Raw genomic sequence first — 24,992 nt, forward strand, 5'->3', positions numbered from 1 at the left:
ACAACGACGATGAAGCCAGGAAAAACAACCGAGGCCTACGTTTAATTTCGAGATCCGTTTAGTTGCAACCAGCCCTTAAAACAATCATTTCGGCTCGGTTAGACCCGCGGTGGTGGTTTTTACTCAATTTCGGTAAAGATGGGAGACCACCAGCATGTGCAATTTGCATCCGAACCGGATGCACTAGGCCCGGGAGCAGCAAAATCCAAACCAGACCTGTGGCTATCAGACCAGGCCAGACTAGAATCAGAACCACCGCGAAGGAGCCCTCGAAGGGGATCTAAATTGCTGCAACCTGTCGCAAAACCTTTTTCGGGGGAAGCATCGAAATGCAGCGCAATAGTTTTTCCCCAGGTTTGTATTTGGTGGCCTCATGTTAACTTTTGAAGGGAAGGCTCATTAAATGAGCTCGGTTTATGCAGCGATTAGCGCGACTAGGGTTGGACAAACTGGTCGAAAAAGTACGATTCTCTGATGTTTAAGAAAAAAAATATATTTTTAAAAAAAAAGTTAGTGTTATAAACATTATCATGATTACAAAATCTTTTTTGTCATTTTTTTTAATCATTTTTGTCATTTTTGTCATTTTTTGTCATTTTTTGTCATTTTTGTCATTTTTGTCATTTTTATCATTTTTGTCATTTTTGTCATTTTTGTCATTTTTGTCATTTTTGTCATTTTTGTCATTTTTGTCATTTTTGTCATTTTTGTCATTTTTGTCATTTTTGTCATTTTTGTCATTTTTGCATTTTTGTCATTTTTGTCATTTTTGTCATTTTTGTCATTTTTGTCATTTTTGTCATTTTAATCATTTTTGTCATTTTGATCATTTTTGTCATTTTTGTCATTTTTGCCATTTTTGTCATTTTTGTCATTTTTGTCATTTTTGTCATTTATGTCATTTTTGTAGTTTTTGTCATTTTTGTAGTTTTTGTCATTTTTGTCATTTTTGTCATTTTTGTCATTTTTGTCATTTTTGTCATTTTTGTCATTTTTGTCATTTTTGTCATTTTTGTCATTTTTGTCATTTTTGTCATTTTTGTCATTTTTGTCATTTTTGTCATTTTTGTCATTTTTGTCATTTTTGTCATTTTTTGTCATTTATGTCATTTTTGTAGTTTTTGTCATTTTTGTAGTTTTTGTCATTTTTGTCATTTTTGTCATTTTTTGTCATTTTTGTCATTTTTGTCATTTTTTGTCATTTTTGTCATTTTTGTCATTTTTGTAATTTTTGTCAATTTGTCATTTTTGTTATTTTTGTCATTTTGGTCATTTTTGTCATTTTTGTCATTAAGGTCACTTTTGTCACTTTTGTCACTTTTGTCATTTTTGTCATTTTTGTCATTTTTGTCATTTTTGTCATTTTTGACATTTTTGACATTTTTGACATTTTTGACATTTTTGACATTTTTGACATTTTTGACATTTGGGGATTTTTTTTTATTATCTGACGGGTTTGCGCCGGGGGTCTTCAGATTTTCCCCAAAATTGAAAATTTGGTTCATTTTTGCGACTTAAAAACACATGTATTTTTTCAGATTTCTAACATTTTTATTTTTTGAGTTAGCTTCGGTTAGATTTTTTTGTCAATTAAAAATAACCATTTTTCAAAGCTACATAACTCTGTTATTTTGCAACGGAAATTATAAAATAGCACATCAAAATGCATTGAAATTTTATCAGCTTTCCAAATAAAATAGTTGGAAAAAAATGAATAAAGACCTTCAACATGAAAAGTTGTAAATAAACTTTAAATGGCTTCTAAAAGTACCGTCTGCACCACCGAATATTTTGCAAAAAATACCATTGAATAGCTCAATTTATGATGCAACTTTCATCTGAAGACACCAAAGTGGGCCATCAATTCCCTGAAGAGTTATGAAAGAAATAATGACGATAAATCTCTTTTTTTGCGACGAAAACAAACAATGGTCGAGCAACTGCACTCACATATGGAGGTAGCGCGCACTTCTAACAACATGGAAACAAAAGAACTTACCAAAGCAGGTAAAACACACTACTTTTTTGTGCTTTGTAGACTGCCCCTACTCGCATAACAGTCCCATATGAATTTTCAACATTTTAGGTCAACATAGGGATTCAAAATAAAACACTAAAAAAACAGGTTTTGTTCTACAAATTTCGAAAAAAAAAATCAATTTGTGGCTGTCCTATATGAAATATACCCGAACAACAGTTCCATATGTGAAATACCGCGGATTTGGTTACTTTTCAATGCTTCTTTCGGCGAAATAGTCTTTGATTTATTGCTTTGAATCATTTAAAAAAAAATTAACTCACTTGATGTCGAATGATGCACACGAGTTTTCGAAGGCAGGTCTGACTTCCTTAGGAATGACTTCCTGAGCGAAAAACTATCGGATGCTATCAAAAATCGTAAAAAGATTCAACTTACAATGTGGAATTTACGATATTTTGTATGTTTCATTTTCTGAAAATTGCATTTAGAAGTTCAAAAATGATCAAATTAAAGTCTTAGAAAGTAGCTTGGTGAGAAAAAAATATTCTGTATGGGACTGTTATGCGAGTAGATTTGAAAAAGGTTTCAAATATGGTCGATTAACAGTCCCATAATGAATAAAAATGGTGCTTTCGACCTTACCAATAACCCAATTTCGAAAATTTCTGGTCTTACGATTTATTATGAAAACCTAGAAACGATTTTCGTTGATGCCGAAAGTGGTGATCACAATTTAAGAATGTATTCCAAAACAGGAAAAGCTGATTTTCTCGTTTGCTTGTTTTTGCATATGGGACTGTTATGAAAGTAGGGGCGGTAGAGTGTTGCAGCTAAACTGACTTCATGTTATATCCAAAAATCTAATAACGCATTCATTTATACCCAGTTTTGCACCAGGTCACAACAAGTTTGCAAATTTTGCTGACATTTTTAGAAGTTTATGCGCTCAGTTTTGCATCCGTTATTCTCCAGATTTGATTTAAAATGGACGGTGGAACACTGAAGATTCGTTTGTAAGCGATCGAGGTAGCAAAACACTGACGACGAATTATGTTCGTTCTAGTATGGTAAACCTCAAAACTGGGCGAATGGAGAAAACGAATTCGGTAAAAGTATCATATTTTCAATGTCATATTACCTACAATGGGAATGATGCTTTTTAGAGCCTGGGCTGGCCATACTGAGCTCTTCGATTATTTCTACATTTGCGCCACGCTCTATGTTTTTGATCAATGGGAAAGGATTTTGGTGTACAGTGCTTAGCTCCCGATATAAAAACTACATATGTAAAGCACGTCTATATTTCATTTTTTAATCACATTTTTGTGATCCCAAACACAGGGACTGAACCTTCTACTATTGGCATTGATTATGCTTCACAATGATCTTTGATCGAAAAGTTAATAAGTTATATAGCATATAACCAGGTTGTAACAGCAACATTTCTATTATTTGTTATATCACATTAACAATACGATACTAAGAATTTTGGTTAAAATTTAAAGTCAGTTATGCTACAAACACTCTACAAAGCACAAAAAAGTAGTGTGTTTTACCTGCTTTGGTAAGTTCTTTTGTTTCCATGTTGTTAGAAGTGCGCGCTACCTCCATATGTGAGTGCAGTTGCTCGACCATTGTTTGTTTTCGTCGCAAAAAAAGAGATTTATCGTCATTATTTCTTTCATAACTCTTCAGGGAATTGATGGCCCACTTTGGTGTCTTCAGATGAAAGTTGCATCATAAATTGAGCTATTCAATGGTATTTTTTGCAAAATATTCGGTGGTGCAGACGGTACTTTTAGAAGCCATTTAAAGTTTATTTACAACTTTTCATGTTGAAGGTCTTTATTTATTTTTTTCCAACTATTTTATTTGGAAAGCTGATAAAATTTCAATGCATTTTGATGTGCTATTTTATAATTTCCGTTAAAAAATAACAGAGTTATGCAGCTTTGAAAAATGGTTATTTTTAATTGACAAAAAAATCTAACCAAAGCTAACTCAAAAAATAAAAATGTTAGAAACCTGAAAAAATACATGTGTTTTTAAGTCGCAAAAATGAACCAAATTTTCAATTTTGGGGAAAATCTGAAGACCCCCGGCGCAAATTGTCAGATAATAAAAAAAAATCCCCATTTTTGACATTTTTGACATTTTTGACATTTTTGACATTTTTGACATTTTTGACATTTTTGACATTTTTGACATTTTTGACATTTTTGACATTTTTGACATTTTTGACTTTTTTGTCATTTTTGTCATTATTGTCAATTTTGTCATTTTTGTCATTTTTGTCATTTTTGTCATTTTTGTCCTTTTTTGTCATTTGTGTAATTTTCGTCATTTATGTAATTTTTGTCATTTTTGTCATTTTTGTCAGATTTGTCATTTTTGTTATTTTTGTCTCTTTTGTCATTTTTGTCATTTTTGTCATTTTTGTGATTTTTGTTATTTGAGGCATTTTTGTCATTTTTGTCTTTCCGTCATATTTGTCATTATTGTCATTTTTGTTATTTTTGTGATTTTTGTTATTTGAGGCATTTTTGTTATTTTTGTCATTTTTGTCATTTTTGTCATTTTTGTCATTTTTGTCATTTTTGTCATTTTTGTCATTTTTGTCTTTCCGTCATTTTTGTCATTTTTGTCATTTTCGCCATTTTTGTTATTTTTGTTTTTTGAGGCATTTTTGTTATTTTTGTCATTTTTGTTTTTTTTTTTTTTGTCATTTTTGTCATTTTGTCATTTCTGTCGTTTTTAACATTTTTGTTATTTTTGTCGTTTTTGTCATTTTTGCAATTTTTGTCATTTTGACTTCTTTGTCATTTTTGTCAGTTTTGTCATTTTTGACATTTTTGTCACTCTTGTCATTTTTGTCATTTTTGTAATTTTTGTAATTTTTGTCCTTTTTTCATTTTTTTCATTTTTGTCATTTTTGTCCTTTTTGTCATTTTTGCCATTTTTGCCATTTTTGTCATTTTTGCCATTTTTGTCATTTTTGTCATTTTTCATAATTTTTGTCATTTTTGTCGTTTTTGTCATTTTTGAGATTTTTGTGATTTGTGTAATTTTAGTCATTTTTGTCAATTTTCGTTATTTTTGTAATTTTTGTCACTTTTCTCATCATTTCTGTCATTTTTGATTTTTTCGTGTTTAACATTTTTATCATTTTTGTAGTTTTTTTTTTCATCTTCGACACGTTGGTCGTTTTTTTTTGTCATTTTATCCTTTTTGTAATTTTTTTTCGTTTAAGTAATTTTTATTATTTCTTTTTAAATTTTTGGTATGTTTTGTCATTTTTTCCACTTAATTTTTCTTTTCAAAATCGTCAGACATATTTTTAAGGTTTTTGTTCGACAAAAAATAAGTTTCTCCGCAAAGGCTCCGGCGAGATTCGAACTCACGATCTCCTGTTTACTAGACAGGCGCTTTAACCAACTAAGCCACGGCGCCGAGTTGAGCGTTATTCGTCTGGCATCAGCTTTTGTACAAATTTTCACCTTTAATGTACCCCACGAAGAAGACACGTTTGGGCGACGAAAAAAATGTGCTAATCTTCTTCGCGCGAATGATGGGCTGAGCGAGACTTTTGAATTAGTTGAACCAAAACAAATTCATTAATAATGCGGCCAAGAGAAATGGCCGGTCATAAATTTTCTCCCTTTCTCCCATACTTAGCACAGCTGAGCTTAGCAAAACGTTCCTAGATACCTGCATCATAGAGTGGACATTTTTAGTGTCTGTAGAAGTTGAAAACTGTTTTGGCTATGGGTAAACCTTGTTTAAGGCTAGGCAAAAGCTTAGACAATTTGGGAGTGACTTAGTTTACGTCGTCTGTCTTGTTTAGATCTCTGACTTATTTCCAAAGTTGCCTTAAGCTAACCAGAACAGCGCAGCTAATCAGCTGCGGAATGACACAACCAATAATAGAAATAATAATAACAATTCGTATGCTAAGTCCCGGGGAGGGTCGTAGATTTCGATCCACGTTTTGCCAAGTCCTATGTATACGAACAGTTGGTCAGTCGCAGCACGATTCTATTTTTATCAAGCGCTAAGCCATTGCCACCGATTAGACTTTGATTATGGGTTGGAACGTGAAAAATAACACACAGATACGAATAAGTATAAACTATTTCGAAATGCAGAAATCTAAGCAGCGAAAACGAATGGTGAAAAAGAGAACGGATAACCGTAATCGATAAAAACTTTGATTAAAGTGCTGACTTGGAGTTATGCAAGCTGGAAACTATGTAAGTTTCCAATCGTCGTCGTTGACTTCAGGTCGATGCGAGGGAAGTTTCTACAAGTTTGAAGTTATGATTGATGGACAAAAACCGCGTCATGCCCATACCGAAGTAGGAGTAAGGGCAGGTTCAAAAGGATGACGTTAACCATACTTAACTTATTCTCGCTCTCACTCGCTTACAACATACCTGAGACCTACTGTACTAGTGATGATTGGTCATAAAATAAGGCGCAATCCAGGAAGTTACGGCACACAAAGTTGCTCGCAAATCGTGACTCAACCTTTACACACTGAAAAGGTGAACGCCGTCAATGACGTCGATGAAGGACTTAGAAAAGGGGCTGGGTCCGGTCTCGGGAGTTGATTGAAAATCAAATTACAACCTTTCGCGGAGGCTCCACTCATGGTGACGTTTTAAATCTTTCGGCTGCAGGAGCAGCAAAAAGCAGCTTCGGTACTTTGGTTCAAGTTTTCAGCTCCTTCTTACCATTTCGTTTTCTGATGCATTTGCATAGCCTAAAAAATTTAAGCCGGGATATGTTTATTTTGTTTGAGCACACCACACTTGAATTCCCGGTTTCGGTGAATTTGTGAGTTTTGTTTGTTCATCCTGTCAAACTTCCATCGACAGGCACACGAACATAATGTTTACTACCAATATTTGATTTCGTCTTGAGAAAAATTTCTCCGAAAAATAACTACTGTACATGTGAAATGAATCATGTGAATAATGAATAATTGAGATTCATTAGAATCTTGAATTCACGACAGTGGCGTAGTTGGTAAGATGAGCACAGATTTGCAAGACTGAAGCTCAGATTGTTCGAAAATGGTTAGGGCTCCGGTAAATAAGTCGGAGCAACTGGAAAAGCGCTGATTGTTATGGCTTCTGCTATGATTGTCCGTTACTCCGGTAAATAAGACGGAGAGATGAGGAAGCGCAGTTTTATTAGACTGCTGCTTTGATTATTTGTTCTTCCGGTATTTAAATAAGACGGAACGATTGAAAAAGTGCAGGTTGTTAAGGTTGCTACTTTTCATTTATATTTTTTGGTCTTCAGCTGCAAAAAGACGGATTTTCTTGAGAAGCGCAGATTTTCAAGGCTGCTTCTGTTTGAATATTTTGATCTGGCTTTCCGGTAGAAAAGATGGATGAGCTTAAAAAGCGTAGATTTTCAAAGCTACTGCTACAGTTTGTTTGGTTTGGCCTTGTGGTGGTAAAGACGGATTGGCTTATAAAGCGCAGATTTTTAAATGTTCTGCTGCTGATTAGTTGTTTGGATATGGCCTTCTGCTGGAAAAAGATGGATTGGCTTGGGAAGCGCAGATTGTAAACGCTGCTTCTGTTTGTTTATTTCGATTTGGCCTTTTGCTGGGAAAAGACGGATTAGCTTGGGAAGCGCAGATTGTTAGGGCTGCTTCTGTTTGTTTATTTTGATTTGGCCTTCCGCTGGAAAAAGACGAATTGGCTTGGGAAGCGCAGATTGTTAAGGCTGCTTCTCTTTCTTTATTTTGATTTGGCCTTCCGCTAGAAAAAGACGGATTGGTTTAAGAAGCGCAGATTTTCAAGGCTGGTGCAATTTTAGTATTTTGATTTGGCCTTCCGGTGGAAAAAGACAGATTTTCTTAGGAAGCGCAGATTTGCGGTTGTAAAAGACGGATTGGCTTAGAAAGCGCAGACCTTTGAGTCTGCTGCTGCTGATTAGTTGTTTGGTTTTAGACAGATTTGCTTGGGAAGCGCAGATTGTTTGGGCTGCTTCTGTTTGTTTACTTAGATTTGGCCTCCCGCTGGAAAAGGATGAAGAAGCGCAGATTTTCAAGGCTGCTGTTGTTTGAATATTTTGGTTTGACCCTCCGGTGGAAAAAGACGGATTTGCTTAGGAACCTGCTGATGCTACTGTTTGAATATTTTGATTTGGCCTTGCGGTGAAGAAGTCAGACTCGTTGGGAGAAATTGTGTCTACAGGTACAATTCATTATCATTCATATTCATTATCAGCTTAGAATATGGAATAAAAATTCTTGAAGAAAAAATATCATTCAAAGGTCAGGATCATTTTAACTTTTTTCATCATCATTTAGAAGATAACTTGAATTGAATTCAAAGCGTCATCGGCTAATGAAGCCGACAGGAATGTGATAAATTGTCATCACCCTATGATGATTCCCTTTACGTCTTGCGGCTGTTCTACAGTAGGAAAGGTATATCAGCTCGAGATTCTCGAAGCTGCAAGTCATTGATCGTTACACCTCTCCTTCACCTGTTGATTCCCCGGCTCAAGATCGAGACGAATGCTTAATAACAACGTCGTCGTCGTCGTCGTCTAAGCTAAATCAGGAATATGATCAGCCACCACCGTACAAACTAGCTCAGTCAGAGAATCCCAAGGTCGTTCCGCGGGGCGTCTGATTATTGCTGCTACACATAACGAAAGCTATACGATACGATTACGATTGCGACGACGAGTAACGATACAACAGGTTGATATTAACCATTACTACGGGTAGTGGTTCATTTTTTACCCCTCCGCCCTTCTTTTTTTGTAGACTAAGAAGGAGGAACTAAACAGGTTCGATTTTACTCACTCGCAAGCATCTTGGAACGAGTTATTTTTTTTCTCGCTGCTTTCAATTGAATTCCGCACTTCAAAAGATAGGTTCTGTTTGATTTGAAGCTTCCATCTCGACTCTTGGCTCAGACAGTTGTTCCGACTAGTCTGTTTTTGCAACGTCCCTTTTTATACAATGAAACCACTAAGATTCAATCAATTCGATGACTTGTAAATTTTTTTTTGAGAGATGTTTGTGACATAACCTGTTTTGCATTGCAACCGTTGTGAATTGAAATTGTGGTTTAGACTTAGGACATTGAAAAACTTGAATCGAGTAATTATAATACTTAATGCTTCAAGAAACAAATTTCTGAACACGAGTCTGACTCGTTGCTCTTGGATCTGCTCATGAGATGAATTTCTTAGCACAACTCTAAATTACTGCTTTTGGGTATAGTTCAAAGACAGACTTCTCACTACGAGTCTAGCTCGTTTCAATTGAATCTTCTCTAGAGACAGGTTCATTACCACGAGTCTGACTCCTTGCCCTAAGTTCTTGCCCAAGGACAAAATTCTTAGTAAAAGTTAAATTCGTCACTCTTTGGTTTTCTACAATCGACAAATTTCTTGCTGTTAGCGTAACTTGTTTCTTAGACTGAGTCGATTTGTGGTCATTTTTGAATTTCTCAAACCCTGGGGTCTATTAAAAAAGCTTCGTTTTGGTTCAAAACTCATCCATGATTTTTTGCAGAATTTTTAAGTAACGTTTACATGAGTAAATTTGAACTTTTTGGTTTGTATGGGAAAATTGGAAATTTTGTTCTGATAAATCAATATCATGGTCATAGCTCATGGTTTTTGTGCCAATTAGTAATTCTCAAAAGAAATTTTCTGCTGAACAACTTTGTCGAAGACCTTAACTTAGTATCTTATTAGGCAAAAAAGTTATTAGCCGTTTAACAGGGGTATGTCTTCTGGCATTGATAAACATTAAATTCGAAACAAAAATGACTTGATTTTTCATTACAAAATATTCAATTTTCGCATACAAACCTTAAAGTTCAAATAAACTTATGTACACGTTACTTAAAAATTCTGCAAAAATCATGAATGAGTTTCGAACCAAAACGAAAATGAGAAATTCAAAAATGAAACCAAATTGACTCAGTCTATTGTTTCTATTGGCTTTTCTAAAGAGACCATCTCCTCACCACGAATCTGATTCGTTGCAATCAGATTTTTGCAAGGGACAAATTTCGCATCACGAGTCTGATTCGTTGCTCTTGGATCTTCTACAGAGACAAACTTCTAAGCAGAAGTCTTATTAGTTTCTAATCTTGTTTTTACAAAGACAAATTTTTTCGCTACGAGTTGAACTCGTTGAACCTTTTCTAAAGAAAAAAAATAAGACTAAGTTCCTCCCAAAAGTCTAACTCGTTGCTATTGGATCGAAGTCTGACTCGTTGTAATTGGATCTTTTCCAGGGACAAATTTTCCCCACGAGTCTGATTTGGATCTTCTTCAGGAACAAATTTCTTAGCAGAAGTTTGACTAGTTGCAAGTGGATCTCGTTCAAAGACAAACTCCACAACATGAATCTGATTGCAAGTTATCAGAACTTCCCTAGAGAAAAAAACAAAGTTGTCCCGAGTCTGACTCGTTGTTCTTTTGAGACCAAGTTCTCACCATGAGTCCAACTCGTCCATATTGGATCTTATACAGAAACAAAATTTCTCATCACAAATCTGACTCGTTTTTGCGGAGTCTTCTACAGAAACAAATCTCTTATCACGAGCCTGACTCGGTAGATCTTCAACAGAGACAATTTTTTTTAACCGCTGGTATGACAAACTCCACAACATGAATCTGATTTTAAAATATTAGAACTTAACCAGAGAAAAAAATTGTCACACGAGTTTGACTCGTTGCTGTTGGATAATTGGTCTTCTTTTGACACTAAGTTCTTACCACGAGTCCAACTCGTTTATATTGCATCTTATCAATACACAGAATTCCTCACCACGAACCTGACTCGTTGTCTCTGAATCTTCTCCAGAAACAAATTTCTTACCACGAGCCTGACTCGTTGTTTTAAGATATTCAACAGAAACTAATTTCTTACCGTTAGTCTGACTTGATCATGTTGGTCCTTCGCCAGAGACAAACCCATTACCACGAATCTGACTTGTTGCTATAATTTCTTACCACGAGTCTGGCTCGTTGTCCTCGAATCTTTTCCAGGGACCAATTTCATAGAATAAACTATTTTCATTTAGATCTTGCTGTTAGACCTTCTCCACAATTGAATTTCGTGGCACGAGTCTGATTCGTTGCTGTTGAAGCATCACCAGCTACTAACATCTAAAAAACTAGTCCAACTCGTAACTGTTGGATCAAATACTTCATCACAAGTCTGACTCGTTGCAGTTGGATCTGCTCCAGAGGCACATTTCTCACCACGAGTCGCACTCGGTGCTTTTGGATTGAAAGAGCCGTGGACTGTAATTTTGCTCGACTTTGGGGACCGTTCGAAAAGTCCGAAGACACAATTCACCGGATGTTAATTGGAGGGAAATTTGACTAATAACGAGGCACTGAATTGTTCTCTATGTACAGTTTTATTTACACTATTTACACTTAAAATTATTTGTAGGAAACATAACTCAAAGAATGAAAACTTAACTTGGAAGGAACAAACTCGTAGGAAGGAATCTCGTAGGAAAAAACTTAAACTTGTAGGAAGGAATCTTAACTTCTTAAGGAGCCACGTCTTAACTGGCCGGAAACTTGAAAGGATCTGAAATGAATGACGAACACGCCGGTTACTTGGATGATCGATTCATTCACACGCACACACACATCTGTGAGCGCAATGGAAATTTCCACTGTCCGCTGGCTGAAGCAACAGCATGCAATTGTTGTTGTACGCCGGCCGGCGTTTACCGGCGTTTTTTATGCACACGTATGAATGCATGGCCTTGAATGGACGAACAACACACAAAAGTAGCAGGCGGTGATCGGTGATGATTTTTTTCGTTGGTGGCGCAATTGCTACGTTGCCAATTCTTCGAGTTTGGCTCGAACATGAATCTTGTACGAAGACAAACTTCTTAGCGCAAGTCTGACATCTGAAATACAAATTTCATACTGTCCAGAAAAAAATTCCTCATCACGAGTCTAACTCGTCGCTATCAAAACTTCTCCAGTGATAAATTTCGCAAAACGAGTCTGACTGGTGGTTTTTTGTTCAGGGATACATTTCTTACTGCTAGCATAACTTGCTCTAATTGGATCTTCTCAAGGTACAGCTTTGCCATCATGAATCTGACTTGAAGCCTTTGGATGTTCTCCAGTGACAATTTTTTAAGTTGATATCTGACTAGTTGGTATCGTATTTAAGGGAAAAGAAAAATTCCTTGCCACGAGTTTGACTCGCTGCTGTTGAATCTTCCATGAAGACTGTTCTTATTAAGAGTTCAACTCGTTTCTTTTGAAATTTTAAAGAAACCAACTCCTCACCACGAGCCTTACTCGTTGCTTATAAATTTTCTCCAAGGACAAATTTCTAAACAGATGTCTGAATACTTGATATGGCATTTTGTAAAAAGACAAATTCCTCAAAATGACAAAAATGACAAAAATGACAAAAATGACAAAAATGACAAAAATGACAAAAATGACAAAAATGACAAAAATGACAAAAATGACAAAAATGACAAAAATGACAAAAATGACAAAAATGACAAAAATGACAAAAATGACAAAAATGACAAAAATGACAAAAATGACAAAAATGACAAAAATGACAAAAATGACAAAAATGACAAAAATGACAAAAATGACAAAAATGACAAAAATTACAAAAATGACAAAAATGACAAAAATGACAAAAATGACAAAAATGACAAAAATGACAAAAATGACAAAAATGACAAAAATGACAAAAATGACAAAAATGACAAAAATGACAAAAATGACAAAAATGACAAAAATGACAAAAATGACAAAAATGACAAAAATGACAAAAATGACAAAAATGACAAAAATGGCAAAAATGGCAAAAATGACAAAAATGACAAAAATGACAAAAATGACAAAAATGATAAAAATGATAAAAATGATAAAAAATAATAAAAATGACAAAAATGACAAAATTTTCAAAAATGTTAAAAAAGACAAAAATTACAAAAATTACAAAAATTATAAAAATTGCAAAAAAAAATTCGTCTTATCAAGAGCCAAATTTCACGTCTTGCTCGTTGCTCCTAAGTCTTAGTCTAAGACAAATTGCTTAGCAGAAGTCTGATTCGTCGCTTTTGAATCATCAACAGAGACATATTTTTAAGCTTAGTCTGTCTAGTTGCTATCGAATCTTGTAAGAAGACAAATTATTCTTACTGTTCGGCTTTCTCCGGAGAAAAAAATCGTCGAGTCTGACTCATTGCTGTTGGATCTTTCCTACATACATAGTTTTAGCCACGAATTCGACCCGTTGTTAGTGGATCTTACACAGAGAAAAATCCCCTATCACGAGTCTGACTCGTTGCTGTTGAATCCTTACTAAAGACTAGTCTGACTCGTAAATATTTGGGCTTTTTCAGAGTCGAATTTCTTACCACAACTCTGACTCGTCTTTAATCAATTTTCACCACGAAAAAAATCGTCCACGAGTCTGACTCGTTGCTGTCGCTTTTTCTCGTGAGACAAATGATTCACTACGGGTCTGATTCCTTGTTGTTTGATCTGCTTCAAACACAAAGTTCTGACTCGTGTCTGACTCGTTCAGATCAGATCTTCTCCACAGATTGAAGGTTCCTGTCACGAGTCTGACTCTAGAATAGTGTTCTTTACGAGTCCTGACTCTGAATTCTGATTGTATAATTCATGATGGATTTTTTTTTTCAAAAATCCGTTGAACGCCATAAATTCACGCCAATCCTTTTAATTTTTATCAAATTTTGATAAATAGTTTCCAGTGTCAGGTTGTCCGATGGCAGCTCCACAGAGTTCAACAATTCAGCATGATTCATAGCCATATTTGCACGTCATTTATCCTAAAATTTATAGCCCTTTTGCACCGGTGCTGGTGATACAAATTTGTGAAAGCACAAACAAACGAACAAAAAAGCGGCTCTCCAAACTCTGTATCTGCGAAACGGCGCCTCCTCTAGTACGATTCACTCATGTCCGTATCCTGTAGCGGGTTGAGTGATAAATATCAAACTCCCAGGAAAACATCCAAATTTGCATACCTATTTGACTGGTGCGATCCTTTCACAGTCGAAAAAAAAAGATACGCGAAGGGAAAAAAAGGCCAAAGTTTTCCCCCAATTGATGGTTCACAGTTCATAGTCAGGCTCTTTCCGGTGTTTTTTTTCTCGCTGTACTAATTTTTGTGTTCAGCGTACAAAATTGTTGTCAGTGAAGTGAGTAAGTGAGTGAGTGACTGGTGTGTGCTTCATCCTTTCCCGAACGACGACGACGGAAGCTGTAATTTATGATACTCGGATGCATCCGGCATTTGTTTGACGAACGCCGGGACTTGTCACTACCGACTGTGTAATACGATTTATCGGCAATTACACCAATTTAGTTTTTTTGATGAATATTTTACTCTAGGCTCAATTTGTGATAAAAATTCAAAAATATTCATTTAATTGGTTTTGAAACTCCAATTTGCTGAGAATATCCCATTAACTCAGATTGACCTAATGTTTCCTAATTCATACATTTCTGACTCAAGATCTAAAAATTTCTTAAAACCAATCGACTTTTCCCCAAAGTGCTTCGAATGAATCTCCCCTTTTCCGGTGCGTGATGAAGTCTATTAATTATCCTGGAATTGGAACTCACCCCCACAGGGAGGAAGATAGCGAGAAATCCTCCCATTTGTCCACTTTGGCCCATCAAGTCCCAGGAAGTCAGGACCAGGTCTGATGGATGATCAAACACACGGCTGGATGGGTTCGTTTTTATGATGTCTGTTACTTTTCCAGACTTCCCCGAATGGGTCAGATGAGCCCCGTCGTTTGTGTCTGCTATCCAGGAAGGTTAATAAATGGCTCTTTTGGGGATATACCACTTCATCCGGGGAAGCATATATCTTATCAAAGACGACAGTAATAGATGCTTTGATTAGGTTAATCAATATTCACTGGTTTTGGTTTTCGTAAATTGACAGCTCTGACGTTCGAAAGACTCTTTCCGATTCTCGGAAATGGAAATATGGCGGAAAATGCCGACTTTTAATGTTTAAGAATTGAAAGTAAAGATTTGATCCAAATTCTGGAAAATTAAGACAATTTTGACAATTTTGACAATTTTGACAATTTTGACAATTTTGACAATTTTGACAATTTTGACAATTTTGACAATTTTGACAATTTTGACAATTTTGACAATTTTGACAATTTTGACAATTTTGACAATTTTGACAATTTTGACAATTTTGACAATTTTGACAATTTTGACAATTTTGACAATTTTGACAATTTTGACAATTTTGACAATTTTGATAATTTTGACAATTTTAACCATTTTGACAATTTTGACAATTTTGACAATTTTGACAATTTTGACAATTTTGACAATTTTGACAATTTTGACAATTTTGACAATTTTGACAATTTTGACAATTTTGACAATTTTGACAATTTTGACAATTTTGACAATTTTGACAATTTTATAAATTTTGACAATTTTGACAATTTTGAAAATTTTGACGATTTTGACGATTTTGACACTCCTGAGAATTTTGAAAATTTTGACAATTTTGACAATTTTGACAATTCTTACAATTTTCACAATTTTGACAATTTTGACAATTTTGACATTTTCGACAATTTTGACAATTATGACAATTTTGACAATTTTAGAAATTTAAACGATTTTGACAAATTGGGCAATTTTGACAATTTCGACAATTTTGACAATTTTGACAATTTTGACAATTTTGACAATTTTGACAATTTTGACAATTTTGACAATTTTGACAATTTTGACAATTTTGACAATTTTGACAATTTTGATAATTTTGACAATTTTGACAATTTTGACAATTTTGACAATTTTGACAATTTTGACAATTTTGATAATTTTGACAATTTTAACCATTTTGACAATTTTGACAATTTTGACAATTTTGACAATTTTGACAATTTTGACAATTTTGACAATTTTGACAATTTTGACAATTTTGACAATTTTGACAATTTTGACAATTTTGACAATTTTGACAATTTTGACAATTTTGACAATTTTGACAATTTTGACAATTTTGACAATTTTGACAATTTTGACAATTTTGACAATTTTGACAATTTTGACAATTTTGACAATTTTATAAATTTTGACAATTTTGACAATTTTGACAATTTTGAAAATTTTGACGATTTTGACGATTTTGACACTCCTGAGAATTTTGAAAATTTTGACAATTTTGACAATTTTGACAATTCTTACAATTTTCACAATTTTGACAATTTTGACAATTTTGACAATTTTGACATTTTCGACAATTATGACAATTTTGACAATTTTAAAAATTTAAACGATTTTGACAAATTGGGCAATTTTGACAATTTCGACAATTTTGACAATTTTGACAATTTTGACAATTTTGACAATTTTGACAATTTTGACAATTTTGACAATTTTGACAATTTTGACAATTTTGACAATTTTGACAATTTTGACAATTTTGACAATTTTGACAATTTTGACAATTTTGACAATTTTGACAATTTTGACAATTTTGACAATTTTGACAATTTTGACAATTTTGACAATTTTGACAATTTTGACAATTTTGACAATTTTGACAATTTTGACAATTTTGACAATTTTGACAATTTTGACAATTTTGACAATTTTGACAATTTTGACAATTTTGACAATTTTGACAATTTTGACAATTTTGACAATTTTGACAATTTTGATAATTTTGACAATTTTAACCATTTTGACAATTTTGACAATTTTGACAATTTTGACAATTTTGACAATTTTGACAATTTTGACAATTTTGACAATTTTGACAATTTTGACAATTTTGACAATTTTGACAATTTTGACAATTTTGACAATTTTGACAATTTTGACAATTTTGACAATTTTGACAATTTTGACAATTTTGACAATTTTGACAATTTTGACAATTTTGACAATTTTGACAATTTTGACAATTTTATAAATTTTGACAATTTTGACAATTTTGACAATTTTGACAATTTTGACAATTTTGACGATTTTGACACTCCTGAGAATTTTGAAAATTTTGACAATTTTGACAATTTTGACAATTCTTACAATTTTCACAATTTTGACAATTTTGACAATTTTGACAATTTTGACATTTTCGACAATTTTGACAATTATGACAATTTTGACAATTTTAAAAATTTAAACGATTTTGACAAATTGGGCAATTTTGACAATTTCGACAATTTTGACAATTTTGACAATTTTGACAATTTTGACAATTTTGACAATTTTGACAATTTTGACAATTTTGACAATTTTGACAATTTTGACAATTTTGACAATTTTGACCATTTTGACAATTTTGACAATTTTGACAATTTTGACAATTTTGACAATTTTGACAATTTTGACAATTTTGACAATTTTGACAATTTTGACAATTTTGACAATTTTGACAATTTTGACAATTTTGACAATTTTGACAATTTTGACAATTTTGACAATTTTGACAATTTTGACAATTTTGACAATTTTGACAATTTGACAATTTTGACAATTTTGACAATTTTGACAATTTTGACAATTTTGACAATTTTGACAATTTTGACAATTTTGACAATTTTGACAATTTTGGCAATTTTGACAATTTTGACAATTTTGACAATTTTGACAGTTTTGACAATTTTGACAATTTTGACAATTTTGACAATTTTGACAATTTTGACAATTTTGACAATTTTGACAATTTTGACAATTTTGACAATTTTGACAATTTTGACAATTTTGAAAATTTTGACAATTTTGATAATTTTGACAATTTTAACCATTTTGACAATTTTGACAATTTTGACAATTTTGACAATTTTGACAATTTTGACAATTTTGACAATTTTGACAATTTTGACAATTTTGACAATTTTGACAATTTTGACAATTTTGACAATTTTGACAATTTTGACAATTTTGACAATTTTGACAATTTTGACAATTTTGACAATTTTGACAATTTTGACAATTTTGACAATTTTGACAATTTTGACAATTTTGACAATTTTGACAATTTTATAAATTTTGACAATTTTGACAATTTTGACAATTTTGACAATTTTGAAAATTTTGACGATTTTGACGATTTTGACAATTTTGACAATTTTGACAATTTTAACAATTTTGACAATTTTGACAATTTTGACAATTTTGACAATTTTGACAATTTTAACAATTTTGACAATTTTGACAATTTTGACAATTTTGGCAATTTTGACAATTTTGACAATTTTGACAATTTTGACAGTTTTGACAATTTTGACAATTTTGACAATTTTGACAATTTTGACAATTTTGACAATTTTGACAATTTTGACAATTTTGACAATTTTGACAATTTTGACAATTTTGACAATTTTGACAATTTTGACAATTTTGACAATTTTGACAATTTTGACAATTTTGACAATTTTGACAATTTTGACAATTTTGACAATTTTGACAATTTTGACAATTTTGACAATTTTGACAATTTTGACAATTTTGACAATTTTGACAATTTTGACAATTTTGACAATTTTATAAATTTTGACAATTTTGACAATTTTGACAATTTTGAAAATTTTGACGATTTTGACGATTTTGACACTCCTGAGAATTTTGAAAATTTTGACAATTTTGACAATTTTGACAATTCTTACAATTTTCACAATTTTGACAATTTTGACAATTTTGACAATTTTGACATTTTCGACAATTTTGACAATTATGACAATTTTGACAATTTTAAAAATTTAAACGATTTTGACAAATTGGGCAATTTTGACAATTTCGACAATTTTGACAATTTTGACAATTTTGACAATTTTGACAATTTTGACAATTTTGACAATTTTGACAATTTTGACAATTTTGACAATTTTGACAATTTTGACAATTTTGACAATTTTGACAATTTTGACAATTTTGACAATTTTGACAATTTTGACAATTTTGACAATTTTGACAATTTTGACACTTTTGACAATTTTGACAATTTTGACAATTTTGACAATTTTGACCATTTTGACCATTTTGACAATTTTGACAATTTTGACAATTTTGACAATTTTGACAATTTTGACAATTTTGACAATTTTGACAATTTTGACAATTTTGACAATTTTGACAATTTTGACAATTTTGACAATTTTGACAATTTTGACAATTTTGACAATTTTGAAAATTTTGACAATTTTGACAATTTTTAACAATTTTAACCATTTTGACAATTTTGACAATTTTGACAATTTTGACAATTTTGACAATTTTGACAATTTTGACAATTTTGACAATTTTGACAATTTTGACAATTTTGACAATTTTGACAATTTTGACAATTTTGACAATTTTGACAATTTTGACAATTTTGACAATTTGGACAATCTTTACAGTTTAAATAGTTTTCAAAATTTTGACAATTTTGATAATTTGGACAATTTTGTGATAAATATCATTTTTTATTTCATTTTTGTCTTGTTGGTCATTTTTGTTATTTCTGTCATTTTTGTCATTTTTGTCCTTTTTGTCATTTTTGTCATTTTAACATTTTTATCAGTTTTGTCATTTTTGTCATTTTTGTCATTTTTGTATATTTTGTCAATTTTGTCATTTTTGTCATTTTTTTTCATTTTCGTCTTTTTTTTCATTTTTGTGTTTTTTGCGTCATTTTTGTAATTTTTGTCGTTTTTGTCATTTTTGTCATTTTTGTCATTTTTGTCAGTTTCGTCATTTTTGTCATTTTTGTCATTTTTGTCATTTTTGTCATTTTTGTCATTTTTGTCATTTTTGTCATTTTTGTCATTTTTGTCATTTTTGTCATTTTTGTCATTTTTGTCATTTTTGTCATTTTTGTCATTTTTGTCATTTTTGTCATTTTTGTCATTTTTGTCATTTTTGTCATTTCTGTCATTTTTGTCATTTTTGTCATTTTGTCATTTTTGTCTTTTTTGTCATTTTTGTCATTTTTATCAATTTTGTCATTTTTGTCATTTTTGTCATTTTTGTCATTTTTGTCATTTTGTCATTTTTGTCATTTTTGTCATTTTTGTCATTTTTGTCATTTTTGTCATTTTTGTCATTTTTGTCATTTTTGTCATTTTTGTCATTTTTGTCATTTTTGTCATTTTTGTCATTTTTGTCATTTTTGTCATTTTTGTCATTTTTGTCATTTTTGTCATTTTTGTCATTTTTGTCATTTTTGTCATTTTTGTCATTTTTGTCATTTTTGTCATTTTTGTCATTTTTGTCATTTTTGTCATTTTTGTCATTTTTGTCATTTTTGTGACAATTGACAATTTTGACAATTTCGACAATTTTGACAATTTTGACAATTTTTTCAATTTTTATTATTTTGACAATTTTGACAATTTTGACAATTTTGACAATTTTGACAATTTTGACAATTTTGACAATTTTGAAAATTTTGACAATTTTGACAATTTTGACAATTTTGACAATTTTGACAATTTTGACAATTTTGACAATTTTGACAATTTTGACAATTTTGACAATTTTGAAAATTTTGACATTTTTGACAATTTTGACAATTTTGACAATTTTGACAATTTTGACAATTTTGACAATTTTGACAATTTTGACAATTTTGACAATTTTGACAATTTTGACAATTTTGACAATTTTGACAATTTTGACAATTTTGACAATTTTGACAATTTTGACAATTTTGACAATTTTGACAATTTTGACAATTTTGACAATTTTGACAATTTTGATAATTTTGACAATTTGGACAATTTTGACAATTTTGACAGTTTTGACAATTTTGACAATTTTGACAATTTTGACAATTTTGAAAATTTTGACAATTTTGACAATTTTGACAATTTTGACAATTTTGACAATTTTTTGACAATCATGACAATTTTGACAATTTTGACAATTTTGACAATTTCGATAATTTTGACAATTTTGACAATTTTGACAATTTTGACAATTTTGACAATTTTGACAATTTTGACAATTTTGACAATTTTGACAATTTTGACAGTTAAGACAATTTTGACAATTTTGACAATTTTGACAATTGTGGTTATTTTGACAAACTTGACAATTTTGGCAATTTGGACAATTTGTACAATTTGGAAAATTTGGACAAATTTGACAATTTTGACAATTTTGACAATTTTCACCATTTTGACAATTTTGACAATTTTGACAGTTAAAACAACTTTGACATTTTCGACTATTTTGACAATTTTTACAGTTTAAATAATTTTCACAAGTTTGACAATTTTGACAATTTTGGTAATTTGGACAATTTTGTGATAAATATCATTTTTTATTTCATTTTTGTCATTTTTGTCATTTTTGTCATTTTTGTCATTTTTGTCATTTTTGTCATTTTTGTTATTTATGTCATTTTTGTCATTTTTGTCCTTTTTGTCATTTTTTTTTTTCAATTTTTGTCATTTTTATCTTTTTTGCACTTTTGTCATTTTTGTCATTTTTGTCATTTTTGTCATTTTTGTCATTATTATCTTTTTTGCATTTTTGTCATTTCTGTCATTTTTGTCATTTTGTTATTTTTGTCATTTTCGTCATTTTTCTCATTTTTGTCATTTTTGTCATTTTTGTCATTTTTGTCATTTTTGTCATTTTTCTCATTTTTGTCATTTTTGTCATTTTTGTCATTTTTGTCATTTTTGTCATTTTTGTCATTTTTGTCATTTTTGTCATTTTTGTCATTTTTGTCATTTTTGTCATTTTTGTCATTTTTGTCATTTTTGTCATTTTTTTTTTCATTTTTGTCATTTTTATCTTTTTTGCATTTTTGTCATTTTTGTCATTTTTGTCATTTTTGTCATTTTTGTCATTTTTGTCATTTTTGTCATTTTTGTCATTTTTGTCATTTTTGTCATTTTTGTCATTTTTGTCATTTTTGTCATTTTTATCTTTTTTGCATTTTTGTCATTTTTGTCATTTTTTTTTTTTCATTTTTGTCATTTTTATCTTTTTTGCATTTTTGTCATTTTTGTCATTTTTTTTTTTCATTTTTGTCATTATTATCTTTTTTGCATTTTTGCCATTTCTGTCATTTCTGTCATTTTTGTCATTTTGTTATTTTTGTCATTTTTGTCATTTTTATCATTTTTGTCATTTTGTCATTTTTTTTTCTCATTTTTGTCATTTTTGTAATTTTTGTCATTTTTGTCATTTTTGTCATTTTTGTCATTTTTGTCATTTTTGTCATTTTTGTCATTTTTGTCATTTTTGTCATTTTTGTCATTTTTGTCATTTTTGTCATTTTTGTCATTTTTGTCATTTTTGTCATTTTTGTCATTTTTGTCATTTTTGTCATTTTTGTCATTTTTGTCATTTTTGTCATTTTTGTCATTTTTGTCATTTTTGTCATTTTTCTCATTTTTGTCATTTTTGTCATTTTTGTCATTTTTGTCATTTTTGTCATTTTTGTCATTTTTGTCATTTTTGTCATTTTTGTCGTTTTTGTCATTTTCGTCATTTTTGTCATTTTTGTCATTTTTGTCATTTTTGTCATTTTTGTCACTTTTGTCATTTTTGTCATTTTTGTCATTTTTGTCATTTTTGTCATTTTTGTCATTTTTGTCAATTTTGTCATTTTTGTCATTTTTGTCATTTTTGTCATTTTTGTCATTTTTGTCATTTTTGTCATTTTTGTCATTTTTGTCATTTTTGTCATTTTTGTCATTTTTGTCATTTTTGTCATTTTTGTCACTTTTGTCATTTTTGTCATTTTTGTCATTTTTGTCATTTTTGTCATTTTTGTCATTTTTGTCATTTTTGTCATTTTTGTCATTTTTGTCATTTTTGTCATTTTTTGTCATTTTTGTCATTATTGTAATTTTTTGTCATTTTTTGTAATTTTGGTCATTTTTTGTCATTTTTGTCATTTTTGTCATTTTTGTCATTTTTGTCATTTTTGTCATTTTTGTCATTCTTGTCATTTTTGTCATTTTTGTCATTTTTGTCATTTTTGTCATTTTTGTCATTTTTGTCATTTTTGTCATTTTTGTCATTTTTGTCATTTTTGTCATTTTTGTCATTTTTGTCATTTTTGTCATTTTTGTCATTTTTGTCATTTTTGTCATTTTTGTCATTTTTGTCATTTTTGTCATTTTTGTCATTTTTGTCATTTTTGTCATTTTTGTCATTTTTGTCATTTTTGTCATTTTTGTCATTTTTGTCATTTTTGTCATTTTTGTCATTTTTGTCATTTTTCTCATTTTTCTCATTTTTGTCATTTTTGTCATTTTTGTCATTTTTGTCATTTTTGTCATTTTTGTCATTTTTGTCATTTTTGTCATTTTTGTTTGTCATTTTTGTCATTTTTGTCATTTTTGTCATTTTTGTCATTTTTGTCATTTTTGTCATTTCTGTCATTTTTGTCATTTTTGTCATTTTTGTCATTTTTGTCATTTTTGTCATTTTTGTCATTTTTGTCATTTTTGTCGTTTTTGTCATTTTTGTCATTTTTGTCATTTTTGTCATTTTTGTCATTTTTGTCATTTTTGTCATTTTTGTCATTTTTGTCATTTTTGTCATTTTTGTCATTTTTGTCATTTTTGTCATTTTTGTCATTTTTGTCATTTTTGTCATTTTTGTCATTTTTGTCATTTCTGTCGTTTTTGTCATTTTTCTATGTTTCGTCCTTTTCATTTTTTGATATTTTTTCTATTTAGTCATTTTGGTTTTTTTTTGTCGCTTGTATCAAATTTCACATAAACGACACCAATCACAACATTATAGTCACACAAAAATGTCATGAAATAATTTTCTTAGATTAACTATCGCTAATTTTTTATGTTTTTTGTCGTTGATTTTTTGGCTTTTTTCCAATATTGCCGATCTTAATGACCGATTTTATTGGTTTCTTATCCATCTCAACAAAGTCAGTTTGGATTGTTTTTTATATTTTTGTTAGTTTGATGTTTATTTCAACTTGCACCAAATCGATTCTAGAACTAAGTTTATTTCCATGATCATACTGCAATCCGAAAACCAAAGCGGTTCAGCTGGCGGCAAATCTTACGAATAAATACGTTATCATTTCCAAGATGACCTCAACCACATTAAGCAAGACACTGCGCGCGCGTTAAAAATAGAAGCTAGGCAAAAACGTTAGAAAAAAAAATCTAGCCTGAGCATTCCAACTACATATTCCGAACTAGTTAGTGTGTCGAATTCCAGCAAACGGCTTTCATGTCTCAATTTGGCAGATCGAGTAAATTCCATTCAAATTTGCCACGGCCAAGAAATTTAGATTAGCAGCCAAAAGCAGCCGTCGAAGACCTGTCACTGATTTTGGCACTCACATCGCCTTTCCTCTTCTAAAGGTTTGGGGCGATAGAGGATGGAAATCTCTATTTAGCTAAGTGACTTTTAAGCAGCGGGAGTTTTTCGCTGGTCGTAAATTAAGATTTCGTTCTGTTTTTTTTCTCGGCGCTGTAACTTGGCCTTCCTACTACTTTATTTAGGTGAAAGGAAGGAAATTCCTGCTGATTGTTGATGGGGAGTCGCTGCCATTTCGTGGATCAATTGGTAGCACCTTTTGACAACAGCTGCGGAATTTTTTGAGACTGTTGTCAAGAATCTTTCGCAATCGGCCTCCGGTGATGACATAATTAACCGTATCATAAGTTGCGATTAAATTTCATTAAACGAGAAGTTAAGGACGTTCGCTTTTTCAGCTATCGTTTCAGATTAATCGAACTGGCTCTAACATAAGCTGACTAAGTATGGTTTATGAGTTTCTTTATCTAACCGATAGGATCAAACTAATGAAATGGATTTGATTTCGACAAACTTGTTCAATAAATAAAAAACCAATTCCTTCGAGCAAACCGATAGGAGAACTTGTTCACCTTGACTGGAAGATGCCATGTAAATTTCTACTACGATGCATATGCAGCTAAGCAAGTATTGATCCAGTCTTTAAGTGCACTTCCAATCTCCAATCTTAATCTCGTCAGGTTGCATCAAGTAA

At 31.0% G+C, this 24,992-nt stretch overlaps 1 non-coding gene across 1 annotated transcript; it reads right to left on the reverse strand.

Annotated features, from left to right (window-relative positions):
- Nucleotides 1–5,357: 5,357 nt before the first annotated feature.
- Trnat-agu (transfer RNA threonine (anticodon AGU)) lies at nucleotides 5,358–5,431 on the reverse strand. Its single transcript has one exon. It is a non-coding gene; the product is annotated as a tRNA-Thr (tRNA).
- Nucleotides 5,432–24,992: the final 19,561 nt, after the last annotated feature.

This window comes from Uranotaenia lowii, unplaced genomic scaffold (genome assembly GCF_029784155.1).
Source record: "Uranotaenia lowii strain MFRU-FL unplaced genomic scaffold, ASM2978415v1 HiC_scaffold_316, whole genome shotgun sequence".
In the NCBI taxonomy this organism is placed as follows: Eukaryota; Metazoa; Arthropoda; class Insecta; order Diptera; family Culicidae; genus Uranotaenia; species Uranotaenia lowii.